This window comes from Neovison vison, chromosome 8 (assembly GCF_020171115.1).
Source record: "Neovison vison isolate M4711 chromosome 8, ASM_NN_V1, whole genome shotgun sequence".
Taxonomy (NCBI): Eukaryota; Metazoa; Chordata; class Mammalia; order Carnivora; family Mustelidae; genus Neogale; species Neogale vison.
The window spans coordinates 109,223,297-109,238,693 of record NC_058098.1 but is presented as its reverse complement, the minus strand read 5'-3'; positions in this window follow the sequence as shown (position 1 = coordinate 109,238,693).

Below are 15,397 nucleotides of genomic sequence, written 5' to 3'. Positions count from 1 at the left end.
TGGCTCGTCGGATATCCCCGCTGCTCTCCTAGTCTTCATAGCTCCGTTCTCGTTAGGCAGGACCACACCAAAGCATGGAAGAGCCAGTGTCCAAGCCTCCAGCTGTGTGTTTCTTTGCTGAGCAAAGAGTTTAAAGGTTGAACGTGGGGATAGGCAAGGCCCATGGGATGCTGGAGGCCTAGCCTGCACCCTCCTGGGAGAGGGGAAAGCCAGGCCAGCTCCCTCCCTGTCTGGCTTCTCTAGTTCTCTTCTGTCTGCAGGGCTGAGGGCTGGCTAGACCCGTAGGTAAGTGCTTCTCCCAGAGCTGCTGGCCCCAGCAGGCCTTCCTTGGTTCTCTCACGCCCCAGGTCTGTCAGCAGCACATGGGTACCCGAGACCCTCCCTCAGTGCCCCCTCCTGCAGCAGCCCAGTTACGCACCCTCTCCTGGGCCCCCCTGGCCTTCCGCTGGCATCCCCTTCAGCCCGCTCCCTGCCAGTCCCCCCTTCCCCCATACAGCCCGTGGAGATAGATGGCTTCTGTGCTCCTCCACTCTGTTTTTGGCCTGTTCCCCACTGTTCCTCTTTGGTCTAGAAGATCAAACCTATTTTTTTTTTTTTTCAGCTGATCTCATTCCTCCCAGAGTTTCTGATGCTCTGCCTCCAAAGGCTGAGCCACAGTTTCTGTCTACTTTCCAAATATGAAGCTGTCTCACACTCTTTCTGTAGCTGGCTCCCTGCTCCGAGTTCACCTGATTCTTCGGAGGTAGAATGTTCCAGGCACAGGCTTTTAAAATTTCTTTCTTAGCCTGTTCATGTTCCCATGGGACCACCCCCCCTACCTCCCCCCATCCCTACCTCCCCAACCACAATCCAAGGAGCTGGCATTTCCCCCTAGCCAGTAGCCACGCCCCTCCTCTTTGGGCCTTCCGGACCGCCATGACTGAGCCCACACAACCCCCTGGACTCTGAGATGAGATGTACAAACACAATCAGGATGCCCCCATGGCCACTGAAGATGCTGATTAGGAAAGAGCTTGACTCTCGGATGTCTGACACTGGGGCAACAGATCAGCAGGCGGCAACAGCTTCCCTTGGCTCTCTCACAAATGAGTCCCTGTAATGGCCGCTGCCATCAAGCCAACTGAGGAATGGCCACTATACAGTCCAGCTCAGTAGCCTCTGGCCATGTACCACTAATGAGCACTTAAAATGTGGTGAGCAAAAGCGAGATGTCCGGGGTGCCTGGGTGGCTCAGTTGTTAAGTGTCTGCCTATTGCTCAGGTCACAATCCCACAGTCCCAGGATTGTGTCTTCGGCTCAGGTCACAACCCCAGGTTCCTGGGATCAAGCCCTGTATTAGGTGGGAGGCCTGCTTCTTCCTTTCCCACTCCCCCTGCTTGTGTTCTCTCTCTTGCTGTGTGTCTGTCAAATAATTAAATAAAATATTTTAAAAAAAGAAAAAAAGGGAGATGTTCTGTGAGTGTAAAATATGCACTGGATTCCAAAGACAGGATGAAAACAGAACATGAGCTATCTCAACTAATTAATAAATTAATTATAATGCCATAAACTATCTCATTACTTAATATCATAAATATCTCTTTTATTTGTATTGATTACATGTTGAAATGATAGTATTCTCAATATGTGGCATTAAAACATATTCTTCTTCTCTTTTTTATAAAAGTTTTTTTAAAGATTTTATTTATTTATTTGACAGAGAGAGGCATAGCAAGAGACGGAACACAAGCAGGGGGAGTGGGAGAGGGAGAAGCAGGTTCCTGGCAAAGCAGGGAGCCCGATGTGAGCTCAACCCCAGGACCCTGGGATCATGACCTAAGCTGAAGGCAGACGCTTAACGACTGAGCCACCCAGGTGCCCTTAAAACATATTATTGAAACTGATTTTACCTGTTCTTACTTTTTAAATGTGGCTACTAGAGATGTGAAATTACTTCTGTGGCACACCTTTTAGCCCCACTGGCCAGCGTGGCCTCTCCATCACTCACCCCCACGTAGCAGGCTGCCCTTGAAATGCCACGTATTCAGTTCCCACAGTTGTGGTGAGCCCTTCCTGCCAACTTAGCGGCTTAAGGCAGCACAAATATCCTATCTTACAGCTCTGGGGGTGGAAGTGTGCCACAGGCATCACTGGGGGAAAATCACAGTGGCACCAGGGCAGCATGCCTTTCTCGAGGCTCGAGAGGAAACTCTGTTTTCTGCCTTGTCCACCTTCTGTGAGCTGCCCGCCCTTGGCTGCTTGTGGCTGCCTTCCATCTGCAAAGCTAACCGGAGCCGCTCAAGTCTCAGACCTTCTCTCTCCCACATGGACTTTTCTGCCTTCTTCTCCACATTTCAAGGACTCTGGTGAGTACATTGTACACCCCCCCCCCCCGCAATCAGGATAATCTCCTTATTTTCAGGTCAGCTGACTAGCAAACATCATTCCTTCCACAGCCATAATTCTGTCCTGCCATAGAATCTAGCATGTTCCCAGTTTTCGGGGATCTGGACGTGTAGCCCTTTGGGCTTCATTCTTCTGCCTCCCACATGCCAGTAACCCTGTCCATCTGCTTTCTTGTCCCTGTTCAAACTGGCGTGTCCTGGAGGTGAGTGATGTGGGGACATGTTTCACTTTCCTAGTTTCCTTCCCTACAGGCCCCTGGGAGCTGTTGGGGGATCATGGTATCCCAAGAAGTCTATTCTGTCTCGAAGCGGGGCAAGGGGAGCATATGACCTGATGGCAGTGAAGCTTCAGACACATAAGAAAATTCTGCCTTCAACCAGCCACTCTTCCCATGGGTTGCTGAGGCACAGGTACACAGGTCTACACTCACCCCTCCTGTCACCCCCAAGAGGGTTCTCCTGCCTCTGCGTCTCCCCTCCCTTGGCAGAGAGTGCTCTGTTTTGAGTGTGTTAGCCAGCCTCATCCAAGCCCTCTTTACTGGGATCTGCTCTAATCCTAGGGCTGAATTGATGGGGCAAGAGATGGACACAGGGATGAGCTGGACCATCAGACGGTCTCTCCCATAGATCTGAAATAAGAATGCAAACATGCCATTGGTCCATTGTCCAAGGGAACTTGGGAGCTGTTGGCTGAGGAAGCCTCCCTTCCCAGAGAGATAGAGGGTGCAGGTAGCATGGGGAAAAAAACCAAGGCAGGCTACCATGAACCCAGAAGAGCAGAGGGGGCAGCTGCTTCCATCTCCAAGGGCTCTCCAGCTTGGGGTCCAGTCCTTCCTGAGGTCTGACTGCTCCCCTTGCCCTGTGGGTTTGCCACACATCCTCAAAATAAATCCCCACCCCCCTCTTTTTTGTCTGTAGAGAAGTTCAATGAATTTTTATCACTTGAAATCAAAAAAGCCTTGAGTAAGACATCTTTCCCATTCCCAACCAGCCCTAGGTCCCCAAGCTAGTACCGCAGTCTTTTGGGAACCCTCGTGGATGTGGTCCTCTTCTCTCCCTTTGTGCCAGGCCGAGGAGGCTGCTTAAACTCAAGACTTTAACTGAATCGCCAGGGTCACAGAGGGCAGCAGCAAGCAGTGCTGCACTATGTCCCAGGTCTTTTGACCCCAAACTTAGTGGCCCATGTCGCTAGTTGTCCACCCAACAGCATTCTCCCCTTCCTCTCCCTCAAAGCCACAGTTACACGACCCAGTGTGACCAAAGATAAGTGTCCTCTGAGTGGTGCTTTCCTGTCAGACCCAGTGGCTCTTCCCTTTGGTCCTTCACCTTCTCCTCATTCCTCTCTGGGACACAAAGCTCTGCTTGAAAGGGCGTCGGCCATCTTGTGGCCATGAGGACAAAGGCAATTGCCAAAGATGGCAAAGTAGAAAGTTGAAAGGACCCTGGTCCCTAATACCCTCACCTCAACCCCAGTGGCCTCCTGCCTCTGGACTTCCTGTTACTTGAGGAAAAAACACCAAAGGCTTATTTGCTTAAGACAGTATTGTCAGGTTTCTGTGCTTCTGTTATATGTAATTGTAACTGATCCTTACTTGTGTCCTTTGGGAATTTTGGTCATGGATGGAGTTTCCTGGCAGGAAAGGAAAGGGCTTCAGAGACTCTCTAGTGTCCTCTCAGGTTTTTCAAGGAAAGATGGAAGGTCAGCAGGAACTTGGACTTCTTGGTGCTCTAAAGGGTGAATTCTAGGAGGATTCCTTCATCAAAGAAGAGGAGAACCCAAAGAAGACGGCCACCATTGGAGCCATTCTTTCATTTTACTGATGAAGAAACTGAGCTCTGTGTCAGTTAAGGTATGTTCGGCTACAAATAAGGAGAACTCAACCAATGGAGACTTAAATGAATAGGAGATTTACTTACATAACAAATCTAGTGGCTTTAAGACTGTCCCACAGCCCAATAAAGTGAAAGTGTGAGGTTGGCAAGTCTGAGATTTTCTTGGTATTTCCCACATTGTTGCACAATGGCTGCCACAGCTCCAAATGTCACATTCTCACTTACTGGTGAACAAAATTAGAAAGAAGGGAGAAAGACAGAGGGGAGAAAAAAAGGAGGGGGCTTTCCTTATAGAAGCAAATCTTTTCCAGAAGGATCACAGCAGAGTCCTCTTTCTTTATCATCGCCTGGGAATGGGTCACATGGTCACCCCTGGTTGCAATGGGGGCTGCCCAGGCTTGTATTTACCAAACAAGTTTACACAATTGTTATCCCTCCTCTGACTTCTCACATTGCTACCAAGCCAGATCAGGGTTGTGTTTGTAAGGTGTGAAGAGAGAGTGCCTGCCAGGCAGGTAACTGACAAGGAGTCTGACTTGTCGAGGGTGAGATGTTCACTAGTGAAGAAAGCACCAGGGCTAGAACCCCAAACCCCTCTCCCCTGATATCTGATGAGAAGAACCTCCGCATCCTGATGCAGCTAATGCTGCTGGAGTTTCATTGGGATAGTCTACACCTTTTAAGCCAGTGCCCTCTGCTGGAGACTGGCCAAGAATGAATGTGGGATGAAATTCTGGCCAGTGAGATATGATAGAAAAGCAGCTGGGGGGAGTCTGGGAAAAGTTCCCTTACTCTTAAAAAGATGTAGCCAAGAAAAAAAAATTTTCAAAAAGGTAATCAGGAAGAGGTGACCTCCTCCGCTGTGTGCAATCTTGTCTAGATGTGATGCCAGGAACTGCGGCAGCCATATTGTGATCATGAGAGAAGCCCCTCTGAGAACAGAGCTGGCCCAGTGAGGACAACATGGGAAGGGAGAGAAAACCTGCTACTCTGCTGATGTCACTGTAGCACTGAACTGACCAGCCCTGAGCTCTCCAGCCTCAGGGCTTCTTTGTGTAGGAAACAACTCTCTTTTATTGTTTAAGCCCCTTTGAGTTGGGCCTTCTATTCTTTCCAGCTGAAAGCATTCTAACTAATCCATACATCTCCCTCTGCTCCATTTCCTGCTCCAGAGGCAGGTGCAGACCAGCAGCAATCAGCTCCATTCTGGGGAAAAGCTATGCTACCTGTTTTTTGCCCACACAGTTGGAGCTCAGCCTCTTATGGCTGGCTGCTCATTATACAACCATGCTGCCCACCAGGGCCATGAAAAAAGCTGAGAACTCTGTTTAAAACCCCAGGCAGCAGGGAAGAGTGGTTTGAGGGGAGGTGTTGTGGGGGCCGCATGAAGAAAGGTCTTCAGATCCCCCATGCCTCTCCCGACCATAGCCCTGCCCAGCCCAGCCCAGCATTGCCCCCAGTGCCCCCGGAGACAATGCCAGCATCCACCCGCCAGCTGCCTGTGGGCTGGATGGGGTAGAAATGTTAGTGGTTAAATGCTGGAGAATCCCCAGGTCCTGGGGCTGGCGCAGAATGGGTTTTTGTTGAGGGATTGTGACCATTGTGTCTCCGCAGCTCTCCTCTTGCAGGATGAATACAGGTCCGTTAAGTACTTTTCTGGCAACTGATTATATAGATTTGCTTCTATATGAGCTCTCTTTCAATGACCCAGGACCCCAAGAGGGCCCTCCCTCAGCCATTTGTGTTGGAAACACTTGGAACATGTTAGCTAGCCTCTTTGCTTTCTGGGAAAGGGACTCTGCCAGGGAGAATGGCTTAGAGGGGAGATATTTCTTATTTTTTTTTTAATTTTATTTATTTATTTGACAGACAGAGATCACAAGTAGGCAGAGAGGCAGGTCGGGGGAGCAGGGGGTGCTGGGGAGGGAAGCAGACTCCCTGCTGAGCAGAAAGCCCAATATGGGGCTCGATCCCAGGACCCTGAGATCATGACCTGAGCCAAAGTCAGGGAGGGCACTTCTTGAGGCATTTTCTTTCTCAGAGGAAATGCTAGAGGACCTGAACATCACCAGCCTTCCCCCAGGCCACCCACCACTAGCTGCCAAGTGAAGTCTGCAAATTGCAGATCTAATAATTCTGCTCAGAGGCCTCAGTGGTACCTGCCTCCCCGGGACGGCCATGCCTGAGCCAGTCAGCAAAGAACCTCAGGTCCTGCTCTTCCATCTTCCTGTTGCTAAGCTTTGACCATTCCCTGTCTCAGGCTTTCCACTGTCCCAGACGATTCTGCCACCCTGGTGTGGCCATCAGAGTCACAGAGATTGCTTCAGGCATGGGCATGTGACTCTTTACTGGCTTTAAAAAAAAAAAAAAGTGGGTTAGTCCTAGGCCTTTTGTAGGAAACTCTGGGCGAGGGACACCCACTTCTGGTTTTGTTAGCTGGAGAGTGTACAGCTGACATTGCTGGGGACCGTCTTTGTCATCCAAGGGGGATCAGCGGAGGAAGGAAAGCAACCCAGAGGAAAGCAGATCAGAAGAGCACCCACCGACACCCTAATCCTGATGACATTCTCTGAGTACCTGAATCTGTCTCTACCTGAAAGCTTCTTGTAGACTTTTCAGTGATTTGAGTTAATAAATTCCCTTTATTAAAAAACAAAACAAAACAAAACAAAACACAAAACAAAACCTAGGGTGCTTGAATGGCTCAGTGGGTTAAGCCTCTGCCTTTGTCTCAGGTCATGATCTCAGGGTCCTGGGATGGAGCCCTGCATCGGCTCTCTGCTCAGCAGGGAGTCTGTTTGCCCCCCTCTCTCTCTGCCTGCCTCTCTGCCTACTTGTGATCTCTGTCAAATAAATAAATAAAATCTTTTTAAAAAATGTACCATTGTAGCTGGGCTCTCTGTCATTCCCATTCAAAGTCATTACTCATATAAAGGCATGACTCCCTCGCAGGCAGAATTAATCTCTCCTTCATTGTTCTACACACACTAACAGCACTTACCCACACTGCCTGCTCCTTTCTCTCCTGGCCCTGCTAAGCCAGCCCCTTTGGCGGAGCGGACCTTGATCCGTCTCAGTCCCTGCTGGACCTTGGGTACTGAGTACCGTTCATTATACTCTCAAGTGGAGTTAAATTCCTTGGTGCATTGTAAGCTTTGGTCAGCATAAAACCCCTCTCTTTTGTTTTCTTTATTCTCTTTCATCTCTCCCCCACTTCCATCCCTTCCTCCGCAGAGGCAACACACTAATGGGACTCCTTCTTCCACCCCCTTGTCGGTGTTCTTGTAAAGTGCATATTGTCTTTAGGTTTTTTATTTTTGCAATGGTTCCCATTTTGTTTCTTACATTTTAAACTCAGCATTAAGTCCCATCCGTATTGCTATGTGTGCATTTAATCTCTCCTTGCTGCTGCATAATTGACGGTGGCTGTCCTTCCCATTTTTTCTTTCCACTCTCCCAGGAAGCAGTAGCTTTGTTATGGCTGTTCTGGTCTACCTTCCCACAGCACCACATCCCTGTGTTTCCATGGAACACTGACACTGGTCTTTATCTGGCGACGTTTGGCCTAATAGATTGCATTAGTTCTCTGCTGCTGGGTAACAAGTAGACTGACAGATTCAGTGGCTTAAAATAACATGCATTTTTTTTTACCCCCCATTTTCTATGGGTCAGGAGTTTGGGTCTAGCTTAGCTGGGTCTTCTGTTCAGCCTGCAAGCGAGGCATTGACCATGATCATCAGAGGCTCCAGTAGATAAGGATCTACCTCTAAGCTCTTTTGGGCTGTTGATAGAATTTCTCTCCTCATGGCTGCAGAACTCAAGTTGACTTGCTTCTTTGAGGTCAGCAGGAGAGTCTCTGACCCTACATCCTTTTAAAAGAACTCACCAGATTAGGTTAGACTCACCTAGGATAATCTCCCTTTTAAATTAAAATCAGTGCTAGGGGCTTTCATTACATCAACAAATTCTCTTCACCTTTTCCATACTGCTTAATCTCATCCTGAGCGGACATCCCATCCCCTTTGTTACATTTCATTGGTTAGAGGCAAGTTTAGACAGTCCTGCCCTTATGCAAGGGGAGAGAATTAAATAGGGCTTGGGCTCAGGAGCTCAGCTTAGAATTCTGCCTACCACATAGGTATAGTGTGATATTTTAATTTTGCTGTTGGTTTTTAAATTGGGCTAAAGGATCCACAACATAAATCTTTCCATCTTAACACTTTTAAGGTGTACGGTTCAGTAGTGTTAAGTACATTTGCACTATTGAGCTGCCATCACACCGTCCATCTCCAGAGAGCTTTTCACCTTGTAAAACAGAGACTCTGTACCCATTAAACACTGACTTAGCATTTCCTTCTTGCCCCAGCCCCTGGAAACCACCATTCTACTTTCCATCTCTATGGATTTGAATACTCTAGGTATCTTATATAAGTGGAATCCTATTTGTCTTTTTCTGGCTGGCTTATTTCACTTTGAACAGCAACATCAAGTTGCATCGACATGGTAGCATGTGTCAGAGTCCCCTTGCTTTTTAAGGCTGAAGACTATGGCATTGTGTGCATGTCCCATTCACTTGTCATGGACACTTGGGTTGCTTCCATTTTGTGGCGGTTGTGAATAATGCTGCTATACGAACATGGGCGTGCATATATCTCTTTGACATTCTGCCTTCAGTTCTTGGGAGTATGTACCCAGGATTAGAATTGCTGGGTCAGATGTCAGCTCTATTCTCAACTTCTTGAGGAACTGCCATATGGCTTTCCTAGTGGCCACACCATGTGATGCTCCCACCAACAGATGCACACAGATTCCGGTTTCTCCACATCCTCACCAACACTTGTTTTCTGTTTTCTTAGAAGCCATCCTAAAGGGTGCAAGGTGGTAGCTCACTGGGGTTTTGATTTGCATTTCTCTAATGATTAGCAATGTTGAGCATCTCTTCATGGGCTTATTGGCCATTTGTGTGTCTTCTTTGGAGAGAAGTCTGTTTGGATATCTTATTACAATCTTCATTTCTCTACTATTGATTTTGGCCACATCTTCATATGTTTCTTATCTTTTTGGGGGTTTTCTCTTCCAAAAGTCCATGCTTACAGCCTATGTTCATTTATTTTTCATGCTAATTTGCAGGAAATATACTTGTATACTGAGGCTGTATTAATTTTGTCAATTTTAGGCTTTGCACCTGTTCTCTCATTTTGTCAGCTGTCATCAGGAACAGGTATCTTTCATTTTCACATAGTAAAGTCTTTCCTCCTTTTTTTTTCCATTATGGACTGTGCCTTGAAATTTTGTCTAATAAATCTTTTCCTCACTCTGAGTCTCAAAGATGTTCCCCTCCCTGTGTTTTTTTCTTTTTCTTTTCTTCTTTTTCTTTCTTTCTTTCTTTTTTTTTTTTAAAGGTTTTTACTTCTTTCTTTATTTGACAGAAAGAGATACAGTGAAAGGGGGAACACAAGCAGGGGAAGTAGGAGAGAGAGAAGCAGGCTTCCCGCTAAGCAGGGAGCCTGATGCAGGGCTTGATCCCACGATCATGGGGTCATGGGATCATGACTTGAGCCAAGGTAGACACTTAACATCTGAACCACCTAGGCGCCCCTTCTGTCAATGTTATAATTTGGCCATTCACATGGACTCTTTAACCCATCATTTGAGTACCTACCTTGTATGGGATAATATTGTTTTTCTTTATAAGGTGAGGCAGAGTGTTCCCAGTAAGAACAGATGGCTTTGGTGCAACTTTTGTTGTATATTAAGCTTTCCTAGAACTAGGGCTCCATCTCTACCCTCTCCATGTTGTGCCAATGGGTTGTCTATTCTTTCACTAACATCATGCTGGTTTTTTGTTGTTGTTTGTTCTTAAACAATGTCACTGTAGTATGCCTGAATATTTAAGGGAGAGAGGTTCCTGCCTACCCATCTTCTTAGGTATCTGTAGACCTTTATTCCTTCTCACACATTTCAGGGTAAGTTTTCATAGCTGGAATTTTTATTGGGATTACAGTGGCATTATAGATCAACTTAGGGAGAAGTAACATCACCATATATTTGGCCAGGCCTCCCAAGAGCATGAGATGACTCTGCTTGGAGGGTGTCTACACCCATACTTTTCTCCCACCTAGCAATTAGCAAGCAGTGGTTGGAGTTTGCTAAATCAGTGCTAGAGAGGATATCTCCAAGGAGGAAGAAAGAATGGGTCTCAAATGTTCTTCACCACCGCTGCCTCCATTTCCAGCCAAGCTGGGCAATAGGAAGGAAACACCCTGTTACAGAACCTATGTTCTCTAGGTAGACAAAACCCAGATATTATGAAGGAAATTAATATGGTGGGAAGTTGAGCTTTGCACTTAGAAGGATTGGGCTCCCCTGAGGTGGGACGAGAGGCAAGGGGATCACAGAACAATAGAATAACTCCTGGTTTTCCCCCAAGGTTGCCCTGGCCAGCATCACATGATGGCACTGGCTGGTTCACCACCATCAATGATGTTTGGAGGATTGATCATGCTTTTTTTCCCCAAACCATCCACTCCACAATCTTCCTGAGCCACATTCCAACCATATGAAGTAGGTAGATTATTATTCCCATTCATAGAATTAGAGAACTATGGTCCACAGAGAAGGAAGTTCACTCATCACTCAACAAAGATTTATCTGGAATCCCCAGTGCTGGGGCCTGGAACACAGCAGAGACCAGACAAATGGTCCCAGTCTACTATTGGTAAATCAGCAGAAACCATGATGGGCATGTTGCTTTTGTCAGCCAGCACCCCCTCCCTGAGGGAACCAACATCTTTACATCCCATTCCTGTGGTGGTAGTCAATCATGGTGTTCTCTCCACTTTGCAAAGTTAGGGAAAGGGGCCAGTGGTCTATGTGGAGCCAATATGGCACCATACTCCCTAGACAGTGATTGGTCCAGAGGGTGGACAGACGATCCACCAGAACCAATCAGAATTTCCCCTGGGCTTTTCATATGGATAGTGGGGGACAGACATTTCTTTCTAAGGTTGCTAAGGCAGGTGGGTATGGGTTTTGGGTTGCTGGCAGTCATCTTGGTACTGGAGAGAGCTGTAAGGAAGAATAAAACTGATCAGACACCAGTAGTACAGACACATGAGAATCAGAGACTGACAACATTGTTTGATCACTGGATCTAGCCATGCCTGAAGTTAGCACACCTGTACTTTCTAGTTATGTGAGCCACCCCATCATCTTTTGGCTTGGATTTGAATTACAATCAGTGGAAAGGAAAAGAGTCCCATTGGACAGAGACCACAGCAATAAGTCCAACTTTCTGCTCACTCTACTTGACTGTCATTCCTCAAGATCACCAGACACTTTTAAGATGGGGCCTTTTTTGGTCCTAATTTCCCTTTTCTCAGAATCTCTTTGAATCCTAATTCTGTCAACAAATAACCTTTATTCCTTATTGTTTTATGGCATCTTCTAGAATGCCAAATGTGCCTTCTGGGTCAATATTCAAATTGCTGATAAAGATGATGGGTTGGAGAACAGAGCCCTGTAATACAAAACACCCTCCTCCTTCAGGCCATCCACTCCTTAACTTGTCACACTGTTTCTGGTCTTCACAGAATCCCAGATTCCTGTTACTATACAAGGACTTCATATTCCCACTGCCCATTCCCCATCCCCCACCTCGGCTTCTTGGCTCAAGTTTTCCTCCACAGAGCTGCCAACCTTGGCCAGAGAGCAAGTGGCCTGTGCGGTGAGCGTCTGTTTGCAGCTTCCCAGCATCCATTTCCCCACTTCCCAGCCACGAGCACCTAGATTCCTCTCCTCCATTCTCAACTGTGTGCTTTATTGTAATATTTAACAAGACTTTATGTAAGGTTCTGGAATAATGGAAGGAAAGTACAACACAGAGCACAACCAATGGTTACCTCTAAAGATGACTGTGCTGAGCTCCTAGACAGGGGAGGAAGGAAAAGTCATGTGGTAGTAATTTGAAAAAAGGGTCCTTTCTCCAAACCCCCTGGTGAGCCCAAGAGAGAGGGGCCAGAGCCCTTTTGCCCAAACGAATGCCACTCTAGGTATCATCTTTTCCAGATGATACACGGCAGGAAGGCCTACCTCATTCAGGGAACACCAGCAGGCCACCCATCACAGGGAGGGCCTTTGTGTCTGTGGGTCCAGGGAGTCAGCTACATGCAGGGCATGCTGGGTGATGTGATCTGGCTGAACCCAGGGTGAGGCTCCTGAGTTCCAATCCAGGTTGGGTATGGCCAGGCCCAAATGAGCTTCTCTGTTTCTCCCAAGGTCAGGCCAGCTGAAGTCATTCTCCATGGCAGCTGGCCTATAGGTCCGGCTGCATGGCAGCCCCAGGTTTTCTGCACCTTCTTGAAGAAGAGCTTACTGAATCCTCAATACCCCAACTCCGATCCAGGTCTGAGAGCTGATGCTTCTTTTTAAATGTCTAAATTACAGCAAACAACAAAAACAAAACACATTTCTTCCAAAGAAGCAACATCACCAAGAACAGAACTCTGCTTGCCGACACGTCTGGTTTCCACTGTCACAGTCTGTGCAACTTTCCAGTCTGAAGCATCCTGGGATGCTTGCGGCTACATCTCAACAATAAATCTCCCTCAGAAGTAAAGGTGGGAACCCACCTCAGAAAACTGTGAAATTCAAATGCCTATACAGATAGCATTCCGAGAACAAGGGAGGGGAATGGTCAGGTAAGTTCAAGTCTGTACTCTTTGGAGGCAGCTCACAACTTCTAAATAAAGGTAGTTTTGTTTTTGTTTTGTTTCAGATTCAGAGTCTCAGGGTCTAGTTGTGGCCAGTGTACCTAGATACAAAGGAAAGCAAGATGGAAAACATGGATTTTGAAAGTGCTGACCCAACACCACAAACCCGGGTTGAAGTCAGTAGATACAAAAAAATATGGTCCAGGCAGCTACACACAAAGTGGCACAAAGAAGGCATTGAGATGGCTGCACCCTGGAGGGGATGATGGGGGCAGTCACATCAAGGGCGGTGAGTCAAGGAGGAAGGGATGTGACACCTTCTCTCCTGCCCAGACCGGTTTCCATGTGGTTTTACTCATGCAGTGTCAACAGTGTTCTGAAACCATGGAATTCATTTGTGCAACAAGGGAGCTGATTACACGGGGCAGGGGTTGGGGGAGCAGCACAGGAACATAGCAGTTGTTCCTTTCCTCACTTATTCTATATGGTTTTGCCTGCTACTTGCTGCTCCCCTGGTATGTGTTGGGGACAGACGAAAGATGAATGAACCAGTACAGTCTTCACTCACCCGGAGCTTAGGGCTAAGACAGGACTCAGGTATTAATCAAATAACCACACCAATAAACACACTGGTCACAGGGTTGCCTGAAACCCAGGAACCTGGTAATCGCTGCACGTTCCTGGCTATGCTCTAGAGTTCTAACCAAGGAGGGAAATGACACTGGGGAGGCCTGGCTTGTTTTCCCATGATCTGTAACCAGCTCCTGATGATTCTCTCTTCTGTAAATGTTCCCAACTCGGAATTTTGCCAGACTCTGAACTCCAGCTGGGAGGCCATGTGTATCCTGGGAAAGAAATTATTTCATTGAAACCTGGTTGCCCATTAATTCTTGTTCAAACTTCAGGTACCCCCAGGTCTCAAGGACACTTCCACAGGTTCCCTTGAAACCTCACGACTTACCTGGGAGGGCAAACAGGGCCCAGCACACAGCCCGCTGCGGACCTACAGGACAGTGCTCTGCCAACAATCAGCTGGGGGCGGGGCGGGCCGCCCACAACAAGGGTCACGTGGTCACGCAGCGCACGGAGCTGCGTGGTGAGGGGCGCCGAGGGGCGCCAAGGGGCGGGGCTTCGAGCTCGACGCGTGTCCCAATTGGTTAAACGCGGCTTTCTTTTAGCCGGGAACGCAGAGCCCGCCAGCCCGCGCCTTCTTGCCTTCGTGCTTTCCGGCTGCCTCACTGGCAGCTGCTTTGGCGGGAGTTGGTGGCGCGTGTGAGGTGAGAACCATGCGTTTGCTCCCGCGCTGGACCCGGTCAGACCAGGCCCAGAGTGGTCCAGGGGGCTTCCCAGTTTGGGAACTAGCTCGGACGACTTTTTTGGGGGTTGGCAGGCATTGGACGGAGTGCCAAACTTGCAGGGCCTGCCCAGCAAATGCGTTCCTCTGTGGGGTCCGTCAGGGGAGCCCCGTCAGCCTAGACTCAGGGCAGGCGTCCACGTCCGACATTCAACCCTGCCATCGGTGCAGGCCCCTTTTCTTCTATCTGGGACCAGCTCAGGGAACGCTGGCTAGGAGTGTGGTGAGCGGCCCGAGTTCCGAGCGCCCCTCCCCCACCCCTTCCCGGGCACGCCATGTTCTGGCCGAGGTTCTCTTTAGGGAACAGACATTCCGGACAGGGACCGGGTTTGAAAGTTAGCTCTGATGAAGTGCTGCAGACTCCGCTGCGCACACAGGTGGGCATCAGGTGTCGTTGATGAGGCAAATGGAAAGGCACGTGCTGCGGGTCTCTAGCCAGCCCAGGCCCTGGGGGGTGGGGCTGCAAGCCAGAGATGCCAGGTCTCAAGTTTGGGGGTTTAGTTTTGTTTTTATTTTTTATTTCTAAATAGATTTTATTTATTTATTTGACAGAGAGAGACAGGGAGAGAGGGAACACAAACAAGCAGGGGGAGTGGAAGCAGGCTCCCCGATGAGCAGGACCCTGGGATCATGACCTGGTCCGAAGGCAGCTGCTTAATGGCTGAGCCACCCAGGCGCCCCTTGTTTTGTTTTGTTTTTTGTTTTTGTGTTTTTTATTGTTGTTGTTTAAAGATTTTATTTATTTATTTGACGGACAGAGATCACAAATAGGCAGAGAGGCAAACAGAGAGAGGAGGAAGCAGGCTCCCCGCTTGTTTTGTTTTTAATAACAACAGCTGGAAACCCTTTTTTCTAATAAAACATGCCACTGGTCTTAAATGGTAAGGTTAATTCATCAAGTTTTAGAATATTGTATGGCCAAAGAAAATATATGTATGAACTACATTTGGCCTTTGGGATGCCAGTTTACCAGCTCCGCTGTAAGTGTCCCTGGAGGAGTGGTCATCCAGGCAGGAGCTACAGACAGAGATCCCCATTTTGGGGACTTGAGCACTAGAAAGTGCTCTACCCCAGAACTGACCTTTGGATCTTACAAGCTGGGAGTAGTTGATTCA